Source organism: Malus domestica, chromosome 11, assembly GCF_042453785.1.
Source record: "Malus domestica chromosome 11, GDT2T_hap1".
NCBI classification, from domain to species: domain Eukaryota; kingdom Viridiplantae; phylum Streptophyta; class Magnoliopsida; order Rosales; family Rosaceae; genus Malus; species Malus domestica.
In genome coordinates this window covers 24,130,239-24,139,230 of record NC_091671.1, presented here as the reverse complement: position 1 = coordinate 24,139,230, position 8,992 = coordinate 24,130,239, and positions in this window count along the sequence as shown.

Here is an 8,992-nt window from a genome sequence, read left to right as displayed (position 1 = left end):
TTCTATTTCAAAGATGATGTGGGAAATCGATCAAGAAGAGGAAGAATTGTTTAACCAATCAGAAGGAATGTTCAATGTTGGGGATTGGGCCCAAAATGAGATGAAAGAGGATGACGAGCGTAGACGGAGAGATGACGAATCAAAAATGGCAGGAGCCTCACAATCCCGTCGAGTCGTCCAAGCTGTGGCTCATATCTGCAGGCCCAACCGTGCTGTAAACATTGATAGAAACAGGCAGCGACGAGGTTAGGAGCTCTTGGATGATTATTTTGTCCGTAACAGTGCATTCCCTGATACATACTTTCGACGTCGTTTTAGAATGGAACGACATTTGTTTAACAAAATCATGGGCGCTGTTTGCAACCATGATTCTTACTTTGTACAAAAGCCGGATGCTTTTGGTGCTATGGGTCTCCTGCCTGAGCAAAAAATTACTGTTGCCTTGCGGATGCTTGCATATGGAGCAGCTGCAGACCAAGTGGACGAGATAACGAGGATGGAAAAATCAACCATTCTTGAGTCCCTGATGAGGTTTTGTTCGGCAATCGAATCTATCTACACCGCAGAGTACCTCCGGAGACCTACTCATATGGACTTGCAAAGGCTTCTGAAGAAAGGCGAGATGCGAGGTTTTCCAGGGATGATGGGAAGCATTGATTGTATGCACTAGACTTGGACAAGCTGTCCAAGTGCATGGTAAGGCGCTTATGGGGATAGAAAAGGATAAAAAAGTATCATTTTGGAGGCGGTGGCATCTTTTGATACATGGATTTGGCACGCCTTTTTCGGGGTTCCGGTAGCTCAAAATGACCTCAACGTCCTTGCCTAATCCCCAGTGTTCAACGATGTCATGCAAGGAAAGGCACCAAAAGTCACGTATGAGGTCAACGGACATATGTACGACGGGCCATACTACCTAGCTGATGGTATTTACCTAAGGTGGTCAACATTTGTCAAAACAGTGCCACGTCCGTGAAGTACAAAGGAAAAACACTTTGCATGATGTCAAGAGGGGTGTAGGAAGGATGTGGAGCGTTGTTTCGGTATCCTCCAAGCTTGTTGGGCGATCATCAGGGGTGCTGCCAGATTATTTGATGTAGAGTCGCTTCGATCCATCATTATGACGTGCATCATTCTTCACAACATGATTGTGGAAGATGAGTACAATTATGAAGCCGTTGATGAATATGAGCCAGACACGATGAACAATTCAAGAACATGTATATATTGTGCTCATGACGCCACCGATGAGCCCGTGCAACATGAGCCATTAGAAAGGGATGGACGTTACAATGAAAGGATCATTCAACAATATACTGCATTTCAAAGCCCATATATGGACAATGCCCGCCAAATTGACTTGATAGAGCACCAGTGGGAATTGAGGGGTGCTGAAGATACTTAAGTTCATTAGTGTTTGTTTTTATTTGGTGTGTTTATTTTATTTTATGTGGTGTGTATTTTTAGTTCATTTGGTGAGTTGAAATGTAATTTTATTTGGTGTGTTTATTTTATTTTATGTGGTTGTGTTTATTTTATTTTATGTGGTGTGTTTTTTTAGTTCATTTAGTGAGTTGAATGTAATTTTATTTGGTGTGTTGATGTTATTTTATTTGGTGTGTTTAAATGTGTTTTGAATAAAGTACTAAATGCAATAAATTGGAAACAACATAAAGTACTAAATTCAATAAATTACCAAATGAAATAAATATACTTTTAGTTTAAATAAAGTACTAAATTCAATAAATTGGAAACAACATAAAGTACTCTATTCAATGAATAAGAAATTACAACCCGAATTGATTGGAAAATCATGGGTTCGTGAATGGATAACCATCACCTAACCAATTTGTGGTGCTAGAATTGATTGGAAAATCATGGGTTCGTGAATGGATAACCATCACCTAACCAATTTGTTGTGCTAGGATGATCTTCTCTTGTTGTGCTAGGATGATCTTCTCTTGTCGTGCTAGGACCATCTCCTCTTGCTTTCCCTTCTCTTGCACGCCTCCTTCGCACCACGTCCGCTTTCTCCGACTTCCAAAAATATTTAGAGTCTGGAGACTTCCCTTCTAAAGGCTCCTTCATAATGTCACGATCTTGTTCAGCCATTCTTTCTTCTCTTCAATGTTCTCTTTCTTGCCGAAGTGTTCTCTTTCTCTCTCATCAGCTTCAAATTTTTTCTCAAAAGCTGCAGCTTTTGCATCCTCTCAAGCCTTATCAGCCTCAAATTTAGCCATTTCCCGGGCCAAATTCAATTCACCTTGGCGGGCAAGTTCTTCCATATACTTTGCATAATCATTCTTGGAAGCATTACCTTTTCTCTTTGAAGCCTTCTTACCTTGAGGCCTAATTGGAAAATGGGTCGACCCCGACGCTTGTTCAACGGGGGCGTTTCAGGCACTTCTTCATAATCATCTTCATCATGATCATGCGAGGCATGCTTGGGTGTAGAGTGTAGAGGGGTGATGTTCATGAAAACTTCAGGACCGACATGCACAACTCTAAATTTAGGACAATCTTTGACAATATTCCAACATTCAAACCGGGTGAATGTTTTGTTTTTGCTTTTGGTTTTGGCACCGTACCAAGCTTGTGCTTGAAGTTCCTACACAATGCGGGAGAATAAATAATTATAATGAGAATAGGTAACAAATAAATAATACAAACAAATAATTATAATGAAAGTAGCTAACAAATAATTATAATGAAAGTAGGTAACAAATAATACAAACAAATAAATATAATGAAAGTAGCTAACAAATAATTATAATGAAAGTAGGTAACAAATAAATAATACAAACAAATAAATATAATGAAAGTAGCTAACAAATAATACAAACAAATAAATAATATATTGTTACCTGATCCGCTAAATTTTCCCCACTTCGAAGATTACCACTAGCTTGTGCCAAGGCGTCTCTCCACGTACTAAACGATTGACTAAGTAATTTCCAACGACTGGACATCGATTCTTTAGTTCTTTGCCCACCCATTTTCTCAAGATAATTGGTATGAATAAGACTCCACATTTCTCGCAACTGCATCTCATTACCCGTAATCGAATCATGAGTAACTTGAACCCAACTAGTACACAACGCAACATCTTCAAGAAACGTCCAATTTGTACCTGCTTGAGTAGTCATTTTGTTGGAAAAAAATTGGATTGAAACTTTGAGAGAAAGATAGGAATGTGGTTGAAAGTAGTTGAGAAAATATGAAATTGTGGTGTAGGGTAGAAGATAATGAGAAGGTATTTATAGAAAAGTAAAATCAAAATTTTTTATATTTTTCATAATTTTTTTTTCGGATTTTTTTTCAGAGTTTTTACATTTTTTTAAATTTTTATTCACCTAATTAATCTTTGCCGTTGGATTTAAAAAAATTTAAATTCCAACACTCTAGATTGTGCCACGTGTCACAACGATAACATTTTAGATTTTTAAACTGGTTTTTTTTTAATTTACAAAACCTAATAACGTGGACCGTTGATCTTTAGATCAAACAGATGAAATTAAATGAGATTTTTAAATGTTTTTTACCGTTGGAAATCCAACGGTCCATAAAATAGGACCGTTTCAATCGAACAGACATGGGGAAGCCACGTGGCTTCCCCAACGGTAACTTTTCACAATTGACGTCGCGGGCCTCAGCCCTGTTTTTTTGTCAGAAGACACGCCTGACGCAGCCTTCGGGCTCTCGGGTTGGCAATCCTCGACGGGCCTGCTCTTCGAGCCTCGCCTGTCGCTCGGGCTTCCCAACGCTGGAAGACATCCCCTCAGCAATTTGTTACTGTTTGGAGGCCTGGCCCCCGAGCAACCTCCCCCGCTGGAGGTGCTCTTAAGGGCTTGTGTTTTATTTCAAAATCACAAGTTCAAAAAGATGAAGAAAGCCAGAGCCACCTTATTGCCATCTGGACAAACTTCTTGTCTAAAAACTGATGAAGGTTGCTTCTCGGTCTTTTAAGGATATGTTTTCCTCAAAGATGGTGTGCAAGAAGTTCAACCAAATCTGCCAAGAAGATCGCATATTCAGACACATCAACAGTAGGGAATTTGAAGGCGTCAACCCCTTAGTTCGTGGAGCAATAATGAATATGTCTCCAAGTCCATGAAACTCTGCACGGACTGCAGCAATTACGATGCCCTGTACATGCTAGGGATGACATACTTCTTCCAAGACAATAAGAAAGAAGCTGGAATTGAGGCTTTGAAGATGGTGATCTCAAAGGGTCATGAAGTAGCAACGTACAGGTACAGTGTCATCTTGGTGTGCTATCCGGGGGGGGGGGGGGGGGAGGGGGGTGAAATTGGTACAAGGCGAAATATCCTATGATTTAAAATTCAATATATGCTTGACTGATTAGTCAGCGTCACTAGTCAACTAAGATTAGATTTGTTAGTTTTACCAAAACCAAGAATACACAATTATATCTGGTTTATTAACTTAACCCTAGTTAACAAAGGTTTAGGTCAGTGCACAATTAAACTTTGTTAAAAACTTAGTTGAAAGAACATATTATTTGCAAACCCTAAGGTCAATGAGTTACATGCAAATTAACAAGATATCTGACAAGAATAACAATAATCAACACATGGAGTTTTTGGTTGGAAAAATCCACCTCTGGGTTAAAAATCAGGGACTCACCACTGAGTCCAATCCACTAGTGTAAACAAAGCTTCATACAAAGACCACACAAGCTCAATTCCTAGATCCCTATATATGGAGCAACTTTACCTTTGTGCAACCTTGCCTTACACGAGATGAACTCCTTCGGTTTTCACGAAGTGGCAACTCCTCTCTAGCTCATCACTTTGTCGCACCGATAACTAACACAACCAATGCAAATGAATGATGGTTATATGAAATTTGGATTGATGGATTCAATGACCAGTCAATTTCTCCAGCCAAACATTTGAAGGAAGAAACTAATGAGAATCCTAAAACAGGTCTACATAAGGATTTGAAACTTAATGCAAGACCATGAAAACAATGCAAACCTACTTCTTAATGATTGGTGCTTAATGCATGAAGAAGGTTTGACAGTTAGGGTTTCATAAATGGAGAAGAGGCAAGCTCAAAGCTTTTAATGCAACTTTCTCACTCTAAAAATAATTTCTAAACCTGTAAACTCCAAATTGAAACCCTAGGGAGCAAATATACCCAAGGAAATTTGATTTCTATCAGCTAACTTGTGCCAAGGACACTTGTCATCTACAAAAGAGATCTAGGCAGATCAATGGCCATAAACTGACCATCAACAAAAAGGTGTTAGTCAGCCCATGTGAACAAAACTGACTAGACAATCAAACTAGACAAAATGCAATACAAATAAGATATGAAATGTACATGCATGAACAAACCTTTTGAGGTGGAATGTGCCACATCTTGAACATTTACTCCAGCAACAACAACCAATAGTAAGAGTATATCTTAAAGCTAGATTGAGCATGTGTGAGGTTCAATTACAATATTTGACAAGGAAAGCCAAACCTAAAAGTCTTGACTTCACAATCTCCCCCTTTGGCTTTCCTTGACAAAATACCCCAAGCCTATAACTAATTTAACTCAAAACCCACACTCAAGAGAACATTAATAAACAGAAGAAGACCCAGTAACAACTCCTGCAAAAGAACAACTGTTGACAAGAACAAATGAAATTTATCATGGGTAGAAGGCTTGCAAAGGTAAGAAACACAAATTTTACTCCCCCATTTTGTCATGGTAAGACAAAGACAAGGCGGAATAGCATATGCAATGTCCAAATGGGCAAAAGTAGTAGAAGCACAACGGATCAAAAGCAACGATAAATCATATGAGCATGCCCAAGCAGAAAGAAACAATAATTGGACTAGCAACAACAAGTAAGCGCATGTAATATAGAAGAGCTCCTTGTGATGTGCTTGTTAAAAACAAACTCCCCCATAATCATAAACACAACTTCAATCAAGCACAACAAGCAAAGCCTTAAAAGTTTGCACCTTTCTGACGAGGAACAGTGACTCAGCAGAAAAGAAGAAAGCAGCTTTGAGCAAAAACAAGACACAATGGTCCCAAACAATAGAACACAACATATTAAAATGATAGAGATCAAGATGATAGTTGAAATTTTTGCACCAATAAAAGATAGCTAAACCATAAGCCATGAAGAGAACAATGATAAAACAGTTTGAATATCAATGCTTCCAAGAGATATTGATAAGACAAGTGTTTGACAAAACAATATGCAATGCAATTCTCAAAAGACAACTCTTCAAAGGCATAGAAAGATAGTAATGCACATATGAACAATTGCTCATGATACAACTGTGATGTGTCAAGTTAAGGGAATAGGATTGCTGGTAGCCATCTTGAAATCATAGAACCAAGCACTTAATCTCAAAAGCATTTTTCAAAGTTAACCAAACTTTTAATAATCCATTGACTTTAAGAAACATCACTTCTTACATAATATGAACATAGGACAAGACTCACAAGAAAAAAAAAAAAAAAAATCCAAGGCACAAACCTTGAGAAAAAAATATAACTTTGGTGAAGGACTTTGAGTGAGGCACCAATTTGAGGAATGGCAAGGTCATTGGAATGAAAGTGAAATTTTAATGAATCACCATTGATTTTTCAAACCATTAGAAAATATGACCTGCTGAGGGGATCTTGAAGTACTACACATGACATTGCATGGAGGGCCAAAATGAAAGGATTTTCCCATTTTTTATGATATACTATTTCTTTTGAAGACACCCATTTGCTTACAACACTCTCCCAATTGAATTTGTTTTAGTTTGGGGAGAGGACAAAAAGAAGATAAGAATTGACACTTGGTTCAGATTATAAAGTAAGTAAAGTCACTACCACTCAATTAGGACCAAAGCAATATTAAATTAAAAAACAGCTCAAAATTTGGATGAGTAGAAAAATGATTTTGCAGAGGCCATCTGAGAGAATAGGGAGAACCTTTGACATCATAGTGAATAATTGTCCAAGGCTAATCAACATATTACTAACAATGTATGATAGTTAAGAGATGCATACAGATAGCAAAATGAAATTATCTGATGAGATAATTGTCTACACAAAAATGTGCACATAGACTAGACAAAGTATTCAACTCTTGGAAGCAAAACTATACAACCTATTCAATTCATGTCACAAAGACCAATAGACCATCGAAGATCTTCATACCTTCGATTATCGGTTTAGTGAAGATGTTAGCTAGCTGTCTTTCAGTTAACATGAATGTTAAGGTAAGGATTTTACCTTCCATAAGATCTCTAATGAAATGATGCCTTATAACTATATGTTTTGTTCTAGAATGCTGAACAAGATTCATAGAGATATAAGTAGCACTCGTGTTATCACAATAAACAAGAAAAAGTGGATTGAGATATACCATAGTTACTGAGCATTTCCTTCATCCACATTAATTGAGTGCAACAGCTTCCATCAGCAACATATTCAGCCTTAGCTGTAGAAAAAGAGCACAATTATGTTTCATGCTGTATCAAGCAACCAGATTGTTCCCGACATAGAAAGCTCCCCCATAGGTACTATTTGGATCATTAATGCACCCAACCCAATCAATATCACTGTATCAAACCAAGTTGGTGTTGGTGTCATGTGTATATTGTAGCCCAAAATCAGTAGTTTCACCCATATATTTGATAATCCTCTTGATTGCCAATAAGTGAAACTCCTTAGGACAACTTTGAAACCAAGAACACACCTCAATGGCAAAGGCAATATTTGGTCTACTTGCAGTCAAATAGAGTAAGCTTCCAATCATGCTTCTATACAAGGTTTGGTTAACATCCTTGCCACTTGAGTCCTTGTGAATTTTGGCATATGTACTCACAGGGGATCTAGCAACTTTTGACCCCTAGAGGTCAAACTTCTTCACCAAGTTCTTGGCATACTTTGTTTGAGAGATGAAGATGCCATCATTTTCTTGTTTCACTTGAAGTTCACGGAAATAGTTTAATTCACCAACCAAGCTTATCTTAAATTCACTTGTTATCATATCGATAAATTGTTTCACAAGAGAATCAAAAGTAGACCCAACAATAATATCATCCACATACACTTGAACAATCACAACATGAGGTTTTTCCTTCTTCTCAAAGAGTGTATTGTCAACTGAGCCACATGTGTGACCATGAGCAAGATGATGAGAAGATAATTTGTCATACCCATGCGCGTGGGGCTTGTTTAAGACCGTAGAAAGCCTTCCTCAGTTTGTATACCCCATTTGGCCTGTGATGATCCTCAAAGCCCTTAGGTTGTTCCACGTAGACTTCCTTATTAAGATATCCATTAAGGAGTGTGGTTTTGACATCCATTTGAAAAAGCTTGAACTTTAAATGGCATGCAATAACACAAAGAAGTCTAACTGATTCAAGACAAGCAACATTAGCGAAGGTTTCATCAAAATCAACACTTTCAAGTTGAGAGTATCTTTGAGCAACAAGTTTGGCCTTATTTTTTATCACATTTTTTGACTCATCAGACATGTTTTTGTACATCCATTTAGTGATAATAACGTTAGTATTCGATGGACAATCCACAAGGGACCAGACTTCATTCCTCTCAAACTGATTCAACTTTTCCTGCATGGCCAAAATTCATTCCTCATTAGTTAAGGCATCTTTAATATTTTTAGGCTCAATTTAGGACACATAGCACACATTGGCAACTTCATTAGCAATTTGCCTTCGAGTTTTAACATCTTTGTCAACAAGACCCACTATTTCATCATTTCGATGACTTTTGGCCCATTTTGGCTTGTCTTTGAATATGGTATGGGAATCTTGGTCATTTTTAGATTCACTCTCTATGCCACGTTTTGACAACTCAACTGACTCAACAAAAGCATCACCTTTATCCCTTAAAGGGGAAGTGAACAAATCAACATTTTCAACATAGGAGCATGAGGAACAACAGAGTCATCAACTTTGACATTTATGGATTCCATGATGGTATTTGTTCGAAGATTGTA